Source organism: Schistocerca nitens, chromosome 6, assembly GCF_023898315.1.
Source record: "Schistocerca nitens isolate TAMUIC-IGC-003100 chromosome 6, iqSchNite1.1, whole genome shotgun sequence".
Lineage (NCBI taxonomy): Eukaryota > Metazoa > Arthropoda > Insecta > Orthoptera > Acrididae > Schistocerca > Schistocerca nitens.
In genome coordinates, this window is record NC_064619.1 from 757529704 (window position 1) to 757547315 (window position 17612).

Consider the following 17612-nt stretch of genomic DNA (forward strand, 5'->3'; position numbering starts at 1 on the left):
ACAATGCCGACTTAAGTACAGGAAGACTGTGTCTTCCTACTGTCTACGGTTTCAGCGTTTCCTGTGTCACCAGTTTTACATTCCGATGCACCTTTGCAGGTTTACTGTATCCCTTGGACCTTCCCATTGACGAAGAAACACAGAAATTTCATCGGAATTAAGTATAAGAGACACAATGCCGACTTAAGTCAGGAAGACTGAGTCTTCCTACTGTCTATGTTTTGAGCGTTTCCTGTGTCACCAGTTTTACATTCCGATGCACCTCTGCAGGCTTACTGTATCCATTGGACCTTCCCATTGACTTTGAAAGACAGAAATTGCATCGGATTTAAATATAAGAGACAAAATGCAGACTTAAGTACAGGAAGACTGAGTCTTCCTACTCACTATGTCTTGAGCGTTTCCTGTGTCACCAGTTTTACATTCCGATGCACCTCTGCAGGTTTACTGTATCCCTTGGACCTTCCCATTGATGATGAAACACAGTAATGGCATCGGAACTAAATATAATAGACACAATGCCGACATAAGTACAGGAAGGGTGAATCTTCCTACCCTCTATGTTTTTTAGCGTTTCCTATGTCACCAGTTTTACATTCCGATGCACCTCTGCAGGTTTACTGTATCCATTCGACCTTCACAGTTACGATGAAACACAGAAATTGCATCGGAATTAAATATAAGAGACACAATGCCGATTTAAGTACAGGAACGCTGAGTCTTCCTACTGTCTATGTTTTCAGCGTTTCCTATGTAATCAGTTTTACATTCCGATGCACCTCTGCAGGATTTCTGTAGTCCTTGGACCTTCCCAATGACGATGAATCACAGAAATTGCATCGTAATTAAATATAAGAGACACAAAGCCGACTGAAGTACAGGAAGACTGAGTCTTCCTACTGTCCATTATTTGAGTGTTTCCTGTGTCACCTGTTTTACATTCCGATGCACCTCTGCAGGTTTACTGTATCCATTCGACCTGCACAGTGACGATGAAACACAGAAATTGCATCGGAATTAAATATAAGAGACACAATGCCGACTTAAGTACAAGAAAATTCAGTCTCCTTAGAGGCTATGTTTTGAGCGTTTCCTGTGTCACCAGTTTTACATTCCGATGGACCTGTGCAGTGTTTCTGTATCCCTTGGACATTCTTATCGACGATGAAACACAGAAATTGCAACGGAATTAAATATAAGAGACACAATGCCGTCTTAAGTACAGGAAGACTGAGTCTTCCTACTGTCTACGTTTTGAGCGTTTCCTGTGTCACCAGTTTTACATTCCGATGCACCTCTGCAGGTTTACTGTTTACATTCGACCTTCACAGTGACGATGAAACACAGAAATTGCATCGGAATTAAATATAGGAGATACAATGCCGACTTCAGAGCAGGAAGACTGAGTCTTCCTACGGTCTATTTTTTTTTACCGTTTCCTGTGTCACCAGTTTTACATTCCGATGCACCTCTGCAGGTTTACTGTATCCCTTGGACCTTCACTGTAACGATGAAACACATATATTGCATCGGAATTAAATATAAGAGACACAATGCCGATTTAACTACAGGAAGGCTAAGTCTTCCTACTGTCTATGTTTTCAGCGTTTCCTGTGTAATCAGTTTTACGTTCCGATGGGCCTCTGCAGGTTTACTGTATTCCTTGGACATTCCCATCGACGATGAAACATAGAAATAGCATCGGAATTAAATATAAGAGAGACAATGCCGACTTAAGTACAGGAAGACTGATTCTTCCTACTGTCTACGTTTTGAGCGTTTCCTGTGTCACCAGTTTTACATTCCGATGCACCTCTGCAGGTTTTCTGTATCCATTGGACCTTCCCATTGACGACGAAACACAGAAATTTCATCGGATTTAAATAAAAGAGACACAATGCCGTCTTATTTACAGGAGGACTGAGTCTTCCTACTGTCTATGCTTTGAGCGTCTCCTGTGTCACCAGTTTTACATTCCGATTCACCTCTGCAGGTTTACTGTATCCCTTGGGCCTTCACAGTAACGATGAAACACAGAAATTGCATCGGAATTCAATATAAGAGACATATTGCCGGTTTAAGTACAGGAAGGCTGAGTCTTCCTACTGTCTATGCTTTGAGCGTTTCCTGTGTCATCAGTTTTACCTTCCGATGCATCTCTGCAGGTCTACTGCATCCATTCGACCTTCACAGTGACGATGAAACACAGAAATTGCATCGGAATTAAATATAAGAGACACAGTGCCGACTTAAGTACAAGAAAACTGAGTCTTCTTTAAGTCTATGTTTTGCGCGTTTCCTGTGTCACCAGTTTTACATTCCGATACACATCTGCAGGATTTCTGTACCCATTGGACCTTCCCATTGACGATGAAACGCAAAAATTGCATCGGATATAAATATAAGAGACAAAATGCCTACTTAAGTACAGGAAGTCTGAGTCTTCCTACCGTGTATGATTTGAGCGTTTCCTGTGTCATCAGTTTTACATTCCGATGCACTTATGCAGGTTTACTGTATCAATTGGACTTTCCTATTGCCGATGAAACGCTGAAATTGCATAGGATTTAAATATAAGAGGCACGATGCCGACTTAAGTACAGGAAGGCTGAGTCTTCCTACTGTCTATGCTTTGAGCGTTTCCTGTGTCACCAGTTTTACATTCCGATGCACCTTTGCAGGTTTACTGTATCCATTGGACCTTCCTATTGCCGATGAAACGAAGAAATTGCATCGGATTTAAATATAAGAGGCACAATGCCGACTTAAGTACAGGAAGGCTGAGTCTTCCTACTGTCTATGCTTTGAGCGTTTCCTGTGTCATCACTTTTACATTCCGATGCATCTCTGCAGGTTTACTGCATCCATTCGACCTTCACAGTGACGATGAAACACAGAAATTGCATCGGATTTAAATATAAGAGACACAATGCCTAATTAGGTACAGGAAGTCTGAGTCTACCTACTGTCTATGTTTTGAGGGTTTCCTGTGTCATCAGTTTTACACTCCGATGCACCTCTGCGGGTTTACTGTATTCCTTGGACCTTCCCATTGACGTTGAAACACAGAAATTGGATCGGAATTAAATATAAGAGAAACAATGCCGACTTAAGTACTACAAAACTCAGTCTTCTTAGGGTCTATGTTTTGAGCGTTTCCTGTGTCACCAGTTTTACATTCCGATGCACCTCTGCAGGTTTACTGTATCCATTGGACCTTCACAGTGACGATGAATCACAGAAATTGCATCGAAATTAAATATAAGAGACACAATGCCGACTTAAGTACAAGAAAATTCAGTCTTCTTTGGGGCTATGTTTTGAGCGTTTCCTGTGTCACCAGTTTTACATTCCGATGAACCTCTGCAGTGGTACTCAATCCCTTGGACATTCTTATCGACGATGAAACACAGAAATTGCAACGGAATTAAATATAAGAGACACAATGCCGTCTTAAGTACAGGAAGACTGAGTCTTCCTACTGTCTACGTTTTGAGCGTTTCCTGTGTCACCAGTTTTACATTCCGATGCACCTCTGCAGGTTTACTGTTTACATTCGACCTTCACAGTGACGATGAAACACAGAAATTGCATCGGAATTAAATATAGGAGATTCAATGCCGACTTAAGTGCAGGAAGACTGAGTCTTCCTACTGTCTATTTTTTTTACCGTTTCCTGTGTCACCAGTTTTACATTCCGATGCACCTCTGCAGGTTTACTGTATCCATTGGACCTTCACAGTGACGATGAAACACAGAAATTGCATCGAAATTAAATATAAGAGACACAATGCCGACTTAAGTACTACAAAACGGTGTCTTCTGAGGGTCTGTGTTTTGAGCGTCTCCTGTGTCACCCGTTTTACTATCCGATGCACCTCTCCAGGTTTACTGTATCCCTTGGACTTTCCCATTCACGATGAACACGGAAATTGCATCGGAATTAAATATAAGAGACACAATGCCGACTTAAGTACAGGAAGACTGAGTCTTCCCACTGTCTATGTTTTGAGCGTTTCCTGTGTCACCAGTTTTACATTCCGATGCACCTCTGCAGGTTTACTGTATCCATTGCACCTTCACAGTGACGATGAAACACAGAAATTGCTTTGGAATTAAATATAAGAGGCACAATGCCGACTTAAGTACAGGAAGACTGTGTCTTTCTACTGTCTATGTTTTCAGCGTTTCCTGTGTCACCAGTTTTACATTCCGATGCACCTTTGCAGGTTTAATGTATCCCTTGGACCTTCCCATTGACGAAGAGACACAGAAATTTTATCGGAATTAAGTATAAGAGACACAATGCCGACTTAAGTCAGGAAGACTGAGTCTTCCTACTGTCTATGTTTTGAGCGTTTCCTGTGTCACCAGTTTTACATTCCGATGCACCTCTGCAGGCTTACTGTATCCATTGGACCTTCCCATTGACGTTGAAAGACAGAAATTGCATCGGATTTAAATATAAGAGACAAAATGCAGACTTAAGTACAGGACAACTGAGTCTTCCTACTGTCTATGATTTGAGCGTTTCCTGTGTCACCAGTTTTACATTCCGATGCACCTCTGAAGGTTTACTGTATCCTTTCGACCTTCACAGTGACGATGCAACACAGAAATTGCATCGGAGTTAAATATAAGGGACACAATGCCGACATAAGTACAAGAAAACTGAGTCTTCTTAGGGTCTATGTTTTGAGCGCTTCCTGTGTCACCAGTTTTACATTCCGATGCACCTCTGCAGGTTTACTGTATCCATTGGACCTTCCCAGTGACGATGAAACACAGAAATTGCATCGGAATTAAATATAAGAGACACAATGCCGACTTAAGTACAAGAAAACTGAGTCTTCTTAGGGTCTATGTTTTGAGCGTTTCCTGTGTCACCAGTTTTACATTCCGATGCACTTTTGCAGGTTTACTGTATCAATGGGACCTTCCTATTGCCGATGAAACGCAGAAATTGCATCGGATTTAAATATAAGAGGCACGATGCCGACTTAAGTACAGGAAGGCTGAGTCTTCCTACTGTCAATGCTTTGAGCGTTTCCTGTGTCATCAGTTTTACATTCCGATGCATCTCTGCAGGTTTACTGCATCCATTCGACCTTCGCAGTGACGATGAAACACAGAAATTGCATCGGATTTAAATATAAGAGACACAATGCCTACTTAAGTACAGGAAATCGGAGTCTTCCTACTGTCTAAGTTTTGAGGGTTTCCTGTGTCATCAGTTTTACACTCCGATGCACCTCTGCGGGTTTACTGTATTCCTTGGACCTTCCCATTGACGTTGAAACACAGAAATTGGATCGGAATTAATTATAAGAGACACAATGCCGACTTAAGTACTACAAAACTCAATCTTCTTAGGGTCTATGTTTTGAGCGTTTCCTGAGTCACCAGTTTTACATTCCGATGCACCTCTGCAGGTTTACTGTATCCATTGGACCTTCACAGTGACGATGAAACACAGAAATTGCATCGGAATTAAATATAAGAGACACAATGCCGACTTAAGTACAAGAAAATTCAGTCTTCTTAGGGGCAATGTTTTGAGCGTTTCCTGTGTCACCAGTTTTACATTCCGATGGACCTCTGCAGTGGTACTCTATCCCTTGGACATTCTTATCGACGATGAAAGACAGAAATTGCAACGGAATTAAATATAAGAGACACAATGCCGTCTTAAGTACAGGAAGACTGAGTCTTCCTACTGTCTACGTTTTGAGCGTTTCCTGTGTCACCAGTTTTACATTCCGATGCACCTCTGCAGGTTTTCTGTATCCATTGGACCTTCCCATTGACGATGAAACACAGAAATTTCATCGGATTTAAATAAAAGAGACACAATGCCGTCTTATTTACAGGAAGACTGAGTCTTCCTACTGTCTATGCTTTGAGCGTCTCCTGTGTCACCAGTTTTACATTCCGATTCACCTCTGCAGGTCTACTGCATCCATTCGACCTTCACAGTGACGATGAAACACAGAAATTGCATCGGAATTAAATATAAGAGACACAGTGCCGACTTAAGTACAAGAAAACTGAGTCTTCTTTAAGTGTATGTTTTGCGCGTTTCCTGTGTCACCAGTTTTACATTCCGATACACCTCTGCAGGATTTCTGTACCCATTGGACCTTCCCATTGACGAAGAAACGCAAAAATTGCATCGGATATAAATATAAGAGACAAAATGCCTACTTAAGTACAGGAAGACTGAGTCTTCCTACTGTGTATGATTTGAGCGTTTCCTGTGTCATCAGTTTTACATTCCGATGCACTTTTGCAGGTTTACTGTATCAATTGGACTTTCCTATTGCCGATGAAACGCAGAAATTGCATAGGATTTAAATATAAGAGGCACGATGCCGACTTAAGTACAGGAAGGCTGAGTCTTCCTACTGTCTATGCTTTGAGCGTTTCCTGTGTCACCAGTTTTACATTCCGATGCACCTTTGCAGGTTTACTGTATCCATTGGACCTTCCTATTGCCGATGAAACGAAGAAATTGCATCGGATTTAAATATAAGAGGCACAATGCCGACTTAAGTACAGGAAGGCTGAGTCTTCCTACTGTCTATGCTTTGAGCGTTTCCTGTGTCATCAGTTTTACATTCCGATGCATCTCTGCAGGTTTACTGCATCCATTCGTCCTTCACAGTGACGATGAAACACAGAAATTGCATCGGATTTAAATATAAGAGACACAATGCCTAATTAGGTACAGGAAGTCTGAGTCTTCCTACTGTCTATGTTTTGAGGGTTTCCTGTGTCATCAGTTTTACACTCCGATGCACATCTGCGGGTTTACTGTATTCCTTGGACGTTCCCATTGACGTTGAAACACAGAAATTGGATCGGAATTAAATATAAGAGACACAATGCCGACTTAAGTACTACAAAACTCAGTCTTCTTAGGGTCTATGTTTTGAGCGTTTCCTGTGTCACCAGTTTTACATTCCGATGCACCTCTGCAGGTTTACTGTATCCATTGGACCTTCACAGTGACGATGAATCACAGAAATTGCATCGAAATTAAATATAAGAGACACAATGCCGACTTAAGTACAAGAAAATTCATTCTTCTTTGGGGCTATGTTTTGAGCGTTTCCTGTGTCACCAGTTTTACATTCCGATGGACCTCTGCAGTGGTACTCAATCCCTTGGACATTCTTATCGACGATGAAACACAGAAATTGCAACGGAATTAAATATAAGAGACACAATGCCGTCTTAAGTACAGGAAGACTGAGTCTTCCTACTGTCTACGTTTTGAGCGTTTCCTGTGTCACCAGTTTTACATTCCGATGCACCTCTGCAGGTTTACTGTTTACATTCGACCTTCACAGTGACGATGAAACACAGAAATTGCATCGGAATTAAATATAGGAGATACAATGCCGACTTAAGAGCAGGAAGACTGATTCTTCCTACTGTCTATTTTTTTTTACCGTTTCCTGTGTCACCAGTTTTACATTCCGATGCACCTCTGCAGGTTTACTGTATCCATTGGACCTTCACAGTGACGATGAAACACAGAAATTGCATCGAAATTAAATATAAGAGACACAATGCCGACTTAAGTACTACAAAACGGAGTCTTCTTAGGGTCTGTGTTTTGAGCGTCTCCTGTGTCACCCGTTTTACTACCCGATGCACCTCTGCAGTTTTACTGTATCCCTTGGACATTCCCATCCACGATGAAACACAGAAATAGCATCGGAATTAAATATAAGAGACACAATGCCGACTTAAGTACAGGAAGACTGATCGTTCCTACTGTCTACGTTTTGAGCGTTTCCTGTGTCACCAGTTTTACATTCCGATGCACCTCTCCAGGTTTACTGTATCCGTTGGACTTTCCCATTCACGATGAACACGGAAATTGCATCGGAATTAAATATAAGAGACACAATGCCGACTTAAGTACAGGAAGACTGAGTCTTCCTACTGTCTATGTTTTGAGCGTTTCCTGTGTCACCAGTTTTACATTCCGATGCACCTCTGCAGGTTTACTGTATCCATTGCACCTTCACAGTGACGATGAAACACAGAAATTGCTTTGGAATTAAATATAAGAGGCACAATGCCGACTTAAGTACAGGAAGACTGTGTCTTTCTACTGTGTATGTTTTCAGCGTTTCCTGTGTCACCAGTTTTACATTCCGATGCGCCTTTGCAGGTTTAATGTATCCCTTGGACCTTCCCATTGACGAAGAAACACAGAAATTTCATCGGAATTAAGTATAAGAGACACAATGCCGACTTAAGTCAGGAAGACTGAGTCTACCTACTGTCTATGTTTTGAGCGTTTCCTGTGTCACCAGTTTTACATACCGATGCACCTCTGCAGGCTTACTGTATCCATTGGACCTTCCCATTGACGTTGAAAGACAGAAATTGCATCGGAATTAAATATAAGAGACACAATGCCGACTTAAGTACAAGAAAACTGAGTCTCTTAGGGTCTATGTTTTGAGCGTTTCCTGTGTCACCAGTTTTACATTCCGATGCACCTCTGCAGGTTTACTGTATCCTTTCGACCTTCACAGTGACGATGCAACACAGAAATTGCATCGGAGTTAAATATAAGAGACACAATGCCGACATAAGTACAAGAAAACTGAGTCTTCTTAGGGTCTATGTTTTGAGCGCTTCCTGTGTCACCAGTTTTACATTCCGATGCACCTCTGCAGGTTTACTGTATCCATTGGACCTTCCCAGTGACGATGAAACACAGAAATTGCATCGGAATTAAATATAAGAGACACAATGCCGACTTAAGTACAAGAAAACTGAGTCTTCTTAGGGTCTATGTTTTGAGCGTTTCCTGTGTCACCAGTTTTATATTCCGATGCACTTTTGCAGGTTTACTGTATCAATGGGACCTTCCTATTGCCGATGAAACGCAGAAATTGCATCGGATTTAAATATAAGAGGCACGATGCCGACTTAAGTACACGAAGGCTGAGTCTTCCTACTGTCTATGCTTTGAGCGTTTCCTGTGTCACCAGTTTTACATTCCGATGCACCTTTGCAGGTTTACTGTATCCATTGGACCTTCCTATTGCCGATGAAACGCAGAAATTGCATCGGATTTAAATATAAGAGGCACAATGCCGACTTAAGTACAGGATGGCTGAGACTTCCTACTGTCTATGCTTTGAGCGTTTCCTGTGTCATCAGTTTTACATTCCGATGCATCTCTGCAGGTTTACTGCATCCATTCGACCTTCACAGTGACGATGAAACACAGAAATTGCATCGGATTTAAATATAGGAGACACAATGCCTACTTAAGTACAGGAAGTCTGAGTCTTCCTACTGTCTAAGTTTTGAGGGTTTCCTGTGTCATCAGTTTTACACTCCGATGCACCTCTGCGGGTTTACTGTATTCCTTGGACCTTCCCATTGACGTTGAAACACAGAAATTGGATCGGAATTAATTATAAGAGACACAATGCGGACTTAAGTACTACAAAACTCAGTCTTCTTAGGGTCTATGTTTTGAGCGTTTCCTGTGTCACCAGTTTTACATTCCGATGCACCTCTGCAGGTTTACTGTATCCATTGGACCTTCACAGTGACGATGAAACACAGAAATTGCATCGGAATTAAATATAAGAGACACAATGCCGACTTAAGTACACGAAAATTCAGTCTTCTTAGGGGCAATGTTTTGAGCGTTTCCTGTGTCACCAGTTTTACATTCCGATGGACCTCTGCAGTGGTACTCTATCCCTTGGACATTCTTATCGACGATGAAAGACAGAAATTGCAACGGAATTAAATATAAGAGACACAATGCCGTCTTAAGTACAGGAAGACTGAGTCTTCCTACTGTCTACGTTTTGAGCGTTTCCTGTGTCACCAGTTTTACATTCCGATGCACCTCTGCAGGTTTACTGTTTACATTCGACCTTCACAGTGACGATGAAGCACAGAAATTGCATCGGAATTAAATATAGGAGATACAATGCCGACATAAGTGCAGGAAGACTGAGTCTTCCTACTGTCTATTTTTTTTTTACCGTTTCCTGTGTCACCAGTTTTACATTCCGATGCACTTTTGCAGGTTTACTGTATCAATTGGACCTTCCTATTGCCGATGAAACGCAGAAATTGCATCGGATTTAAATATAAGAGGCACGATGCCGACTTAAGTACAGGAAGGCTGAGTCTTCCTACTGTCTATGCTTTGTGCGTTTCCTGTGTCACCAGTTTTACATTCCGATGCACCTTTGCAGGTTTACTGTATCCATTGGACCTTCCTATTGCCGATGAAACGAAGAAATTGCACCGGATTTAAATATAAGAGGCACAATGCCGACTTAAGTACAGGAAGGCTGAGTCTTCCTACTGTCTATGCTTTGAGCGTTTCCTGTGTCATCAGTTTTACATTCCGATGCATCTCTGCAGGTTTACTGCATCCATTCGACATTCACAGTGACGATGAAACACAGACATTGTATCGGATTTAAATATAAGAGACACAATGCCTAATTAGGTACGGGAATTCTGAGTCTTCCTACTGTCTATGTTTTGAGGGTTTCCTGTGTCATCAGTTTTACACTCCGATGCACCTCTGCGGGTTTACTGTATTCCTTGGACCCTCCCATTGACGTTGAAACACAGAAATTGGATCGGAATTAAATATAAGAGACACAATGCCGACTTAAGTACTACAAAACTCAGTCTTGTTAGGGTCTATGTTTTGAGCGTTTCCTGTGTCACCAGTTTTACATTCCGATGCACCTCTGCAGGTTTACTGTATCCATTGGACCTTCACAGTGACGATGAATCACAGAAATTGCATCGAAATTAAATATAAGAGACACAATGCCGACTTAAGTACAGGAAGACTGAGTCTTCCTACTGTCTACGTTTTGAGCGTTTCCTGTGTCACCAGTTTTACATTCCGATGCACCTCTCCAGGTTTACTGTATCCCTTGGACTTTCCCATTCACGATGTACACGGAAATTGCATCGGAATTAAATATAAGAGACACAATGCCGACTTAAGTACAGGAAGACTGAGTCTTCCTACTGTCTATGTTTTCAGCGTTTCCTGTGTCACCAGTTTTACATTCCGATGCACCTTTGCAGGTTTAATGTATCCCTTGGACCTTCCCATTGACGAAGAAACACAGAAATTTCATCGGAATTAAGTATATGAGACACAATGCCGACTTAAGTCAGGAAGACTGAGTCTTCCTACTGTCTATGTTTTGAGCGTTTCCTGTGTCACCAGTTTTACATTCCGATGCACCTCTGCAGGCTTACTGTATCCATTGGACCTTCCCATTGACGTTGAAAGACAGAAATTGCATCGGATTTAAATATAAGAGACAAAATGCAGACTTAAGTACAGGAAAACTGAGTCTTCCTACTGTCTATGCTTTGAGCGTTTCCTGTGTCACCAGTTTTACATTCCGATGCACCTCTGCAGGTTTACTGTATCCTTTCGACCTTCACAGTGACGATGAAACACAGAAATTGCATCGGAGTTAAATATAAGAGAAACAATGCCGACTTAAGTACAAGAAAACTGAGTCTCCTTAGGGTCTATGTATTGAGCGTTTCCTGTGTCACCAGTTTTACATTCCGATGCACTTTTGCAGGTATACTGTATCAATGGGACCTTCCTATTGCCGATGAAACGCAGATATTGCATCGGATTTAAATATAAGAGGCACGATGCCGACTTAAGTACAGGAAGGCTGAGTCTTCCTGCTGTCTATGCTTTGAGCGTTTCCTGTGTCACCAGTTTTACATTCCGATGCACCTTTGCAGGTTTACTGTATCCATTGGACCTTCCTATTGCCGATGAAACGCAGAAATTGCATCGGATTTAAATATAAGAGGCACGATGCCGACTTAAGTACAGGAAGGCTGAGTCTTCCTACTGTCTATGCTTTGAGCGTTTCCTGTGTCACCAGTTTTACATTCCGATGCACCTTTGCAGGTTTACTGTATCCATTGGACCTTCCTATTGCCGATGAAACGAAGAAATTGCACCGGATTTAAATATAAGAGGCACAATGCCGACTTAAGTACAGGAAGGCTGAGTCTTCCTACTGTCTATGCTTTGAGCGTTTCCTGTGTCATCAGTTTTACATTCCGATGCATCTCTGCAGGTTTACTGCATCCATTCGACATTCACAGTGACGATGAAACACAGAAATTGTATCGGATTTAAATATAAGAGACACAATGCCTAATTAGGTACAGGAATTCTGAGTCTTCCTACTGTCTATGTTTTGAGGGTTTCCTGTGTCATCAGTTTTACACTCCGATGCACCTCTGCGGGTTTACTGTATTCCTTGGACCTTCCCATTGACGTTGAAACACAGAAATTGGATCGGAATTAAATATAAGAGACACAATGCCGACTTAAGTACTACAAAACTCAGTCTTCTTAGGGTCTATGTTTTGAGCGTTTCCTGTGTCACCAGTTTTACATTCCGATGCACCTCTGCAGGTTTACTGTATCCATTGGACCTTCACAGTGACGATGAATCACAGAAATTGCATCGAAATTAAATATAAGAGACACAATGCCGACTTAAGTACAGGAAGACTGAGTCTTCCTACTGTCTACGTTTTGAGCGTTTCCTGTGTCACCAGTTTTACATTCCGATGCACCTCTCCAGGTTTACTGTATCCCTTGGACTTTCCCATTCACGATGAACACGGAAATTGCATCGGAATTAAATATAAGAGACACAATGCCGACTTAAGTACAGGAAGACTGAGTCTTCCTACTGTCTATGTTTTGAGCGTTTCCTGTGTCACCAGTTTTACATTCCGATGCACCTCTGCAGGTTTACTGTATCCATTGCACCTTCACAGTGACGATGAAACACAGAAATTGCTTTGGAATTAAATATAAGAGGCACAATGCCGACTTAAGTACAGGAAGACTGTGTCTTTCTACTGTCTATGTTTTCAGCGTTTCCTGTGCCACCAGTTTTACATTCCGATGCACCTTTGCAGGTTTAATGTATCCCTTGGACCTTCCCATTGACGAAGAAACACAGAAATTTCATCGGAATTAAGTATATGAGACACAATGCCGACTTAAGTCAGGAAGACTGAGTCTTCCTACTGTCTATGTTTTGAGCGTTTCCTGTGTCACCAGTTTTACATTCCGATGCACCTCTGCAGGCTTACTGTATCCATTGGACCTTCCCATTGACGTTGAAAGACAGAAATTGCATCGGATTTAAATATAAGAGACAAAATGCAGACTTAAGTACAGGAAAACTGAGTCTTCCTACTGTCTATGTTTTGAGCGTTTCCTGTGTCACCAGTTTTACATTCCGATGCACCTCTGCAGGTTTACTGTATCCTTTCGACCTTCACAGTGACGATGAAACACAGAAATTGCATCGGAGTTAAATATAAGAGAAACAATGCCGACTTAAGTACAAGAAAACTGAGTCTCCTTAGGGTCTATGTATTGAGCGTTTCCTGTGTCACCAGTTTTACATTCCGATGCACTTTTGCAGGTATACTGTATCAATGGGACCTTCCTATTGCCGATGAAACGCAGAAATTGCATCGCATTTAAATATAAGAGGCACGATGCCGACTTAAGTACAGGAAGGCTGAGTCTTCCTACTGTCTATGCTTTGAGCGTTTCCTGTGTCACCAGTTTTACATTCCGATGCACCTTTGCAGGTTTACTGTATCCATTGGACCTTCCTATTGCCGATGAAACGCAGAAATTGCATCGGATGTAAATATAAGAGGCACAATGCCTACTTAAGTACAGGACGTCTGAGTCTTCCTACTGTCTATGTTTTGAGGGTTTCCTGTGTCATCAGTTTTACACTCCGATGCACCTCTGCGGGTTTACTGTATTCCTTGGACCTTCCCATTGACGTTGAAACACAGAAATTGGATCGGAATTAAAAATAAGAGACACAATGCCGACTTAAGTACTACAAAACTCAGTCTTCTTAGGGTCTATGTTTTGAGCGTTTCCTGTGTCACCAGTTTTACATTCCGATGCACCTCTGCAGGTTTACTGTATCCATTGGACCTTCTTAGTGACGATGAAACACAGAAATTGCATCGGAATTAAATATAAGAGACACAATGCCGACTTAAGTACAAGAAAATTCAGTCTTCTTAGGGGCTATGTTTTGAGCGTTTCCTGTGTCACCAGTTTTACATTCCGATGGACCTCTGCAGTGGTACTCTATCCCTTGGACATTCTTATCGACGATGAAACACAGAAATTGCAACGGAATTAAATATAAGAGACACAATGCCGTCTTAAGTACAAGAAGACTGAGTCTTCCTACTGTCTACGTTTTGAGCGTTTCCTGTGTCACCAGTTTTACATTCCGATGCACCTCTGCAGGTTTACTGTTTACATTCGACCTTCACAGTGACGATGAAACACAGAAATTGCATCGGAATTAAATATAGGAGATACAATGCTAACTTAAGAGCAGGAAGACTGAGCCTTCCTACTGTCTATTTTTTTTTACCGTTTCCTGTGTCACCAGTTTTACATTCCGATGCACCTCTGCAGGTTTACTGTATCCATTGGACCTTCACAGTTACGATGAAACTTAGAAATTGCATCGAAATTAAATATAAGAGACACAATGCCGACTTAAGTACTACAAAACGGAGTCTTCTTAGGGTCTGTGTTTTGAGCGTCTCCTGTGTCCCCCGTTTTACTATCCGATGCACCTCTGCAGTTTTACTGTATCCCTTGGACCTTCACAATAACGATGAAACACAGATATTGCTTCGGAATTAAATATAAGAGACACAATGCCGATTTAACTACAGGAAGGCTAAGTCTTCCTACTGTCTATGTTTTCAGCGTTTCCTGTGTAATCAGTTTTACATTCCGATGGGCCTCTGCAGGTTTACTGTATTCCTTGGACCTTCCCATCGACGATGAAACACAGAAATAGCATCGGAATTAAATATAAGAGACACAATGCCGACTTAAGTACAGGAAGACTGATTCTACCTACTGTCTACGTTTTGAGCGTTTCCTGTGTCACCAGTTTTACATTCCGATGCACCTCTCGAGGTTTACTGTATCCCTTGGACCTTCCCATTCACGATGAAACACGGAAATTGCATCGGAATTAAATATAAGAGACACAATGCCGACTTAAGTACAGGAAGACTGAGTCTTCCTACTGTCTATTTTTTGAGTGTCTCCTGTGTCACCTGTTTTACATTCCGATGCACCTCTGCAGGTTTACTGTATCCATTCGACCTGCACAGTGACGATGAAACACAGAAATTGCATCGGAATTAAATATAAGAGACACAATGCCGACTTAAGTACAAGAAAACTGAGTCTTCTTAGGGTCTATGTTTTGAGCGTTTCCTGTGTCACCAGTTTTATATTCCGATGCACTTTTGCAGGTTTACTGTATCAATGGGACCTTCCTATTGCCGATGAAACGCAGAAATTGCATCGGATTTAAATATAAGAGGCACGATGCCGACTTAAGTACACGAAGGCTGAGTCTTCCTACTGTCTATGCTTTGAGCGTTTCCTGTGTCACCAGTTTTACATTCCGATGCACCTTTGCAGGTTTACTGTATCCATTGGACCTTCCTATTGCCGATGAAACGCAGAAATTGCATCGGATTTAAATATAAGAGGCACAATGCCGACTTAAGTACAGGATGGCTGAGACTTCCTACTGTCTATGCTTTGAGCGTTTCCTGTGTCATCAGTTTTACATTCCGATGCATCTCTGCAGGTTTACTGCATCCATTCGACCTTCACAGTGACGATGAAACACAGAAATTGCATCGGATTTAAATATAGGAGACACAATGCCTACTTAAGTACAGGAAGTCTGAGTCTTCCTACTGTCTAAGTTTTGAGGGTTTCCTGTGTCATCAGTTTTACACTCCGATGCACCTCTGCGGGTTTACTGTATTCCTTGGACCTTCCCATTGACGTTGAAACACAGAAATTGGATCGGAATTAATTATAAGAGACACAATGCGGACTTAAGTACTACAAAACTCAGTCTTCTTAGGGTCTATGTTTTGAGCGTTTCCTGTGTCACCAGTTTTACATTCCGATGCACCTCTGCAGGTTTACTGTATCCATTGGACCTTCACAGTGACGATGAAACACAGAAATTGCATCGGAATTAAATATAAGAGACACAATGCCGACTTAAGTACACGAAAATTCAGTCTTCTTAGGGGCAATGTTTTGAGCGTTTCCTGTGTCACCAGTTTTACATTCCGATGGACCTCTGCAGTGGTACTCTATCCCTTGGACATTCTTATCGACGATGAAAGACAGAAATTGCAACGGAATTAAATATAAGAGACACAATGCCGTCTTAAGTACAGGAAGACTGAGTCTTCCTACTGTCTACGTTTTGAGCGTTTCCTGTGTCACCAGTTTTACATTCCGATGCACCTCTGCAGGTTTACTGTTTACATTCGACCTTCACAGTGACGATGAAGCACAGAAATTGCATCGGAATTAAATATAGGAGATACAATGCCGACATAAGTGCAGGAAGACTGAGTCTTCCTACTGTCTATTTTTTTTTTACCGTTTCCTGTGTCACCAGTTTTACATTCCGATGCACTTTTGCAGGTTTACTGTATCAATTGGACCTTCCTATTGCCGATGAAACGCAGAAATTGCATCGGATTTAAATATAAGAGGCACGATGCCGACTTAAGTACAGGAAGGCTGAGTCTTCCTACTGTCTATGCTTTGTGCGTTTCCTGTGTCACCAGTTTTACATTCCGATGCACCTTTGCAGGTTTACTGTATCCATTGGACCTTCCTATTGCCGATGAAACGAAGAAATTGCACCGGATTTAAATATAAGAGGCACAATGCCGACTTAAGTACAGGAAGGCTGAGTCTTCCTACTGTCTATGCTTTGAGCGTTTCCTGTGTCATCAGTTTTACATTCCGATGCATCTCTGCAGGTTTACTGCATCCATTCGACATTCACAGTGACGATGAAACACAGACATTGTATCGGATTTAAATATAAGAGACACAATGCCTAATTAGGTACGGGAATTCTGAGTCTTCCTACTGTCTATGTTTTGAGGGTTTCCTGTGTCATCAGTTTTACACTCCGATGCACCTCTGCGGGTTTACTGTATTCCTTGGACCCTCCCATTGACGTTGAAACACAGAAATTGGATCGGAATTAAATATAAGAGACACAATGCCGACTTAAGTACTACAAAACTCAGTCTTGTTAGGGTCTATGTTTTGAGCGTTTCCTGTGTCACCAGTTTTACATTCCGATGCACCTCTGCAGGTTTACTGTATCCATTGGACCTTCACAGTGACGATGAATCACAGAAATTGCATCGAAATTAAATATAAGAGACACAATGCCGACTTAAGTACAGGAAGACTGAGTCTTCCTACTGTCTACGTTTTGAGCGTTTCCTGTGTCACCAGTTTTACATTCCGATGCACCTCTCCAGGTTTACTGTATCCCTTGGACTTTCCCATTCACGATGTACACGGAAATTGCATCGGAATTAAATATAAGAGACACAATGCCGACTTAAGTACAGGAAGACTGAGTCTTCCTACTGTCTATGTTTTCAGCGTTTCCTGT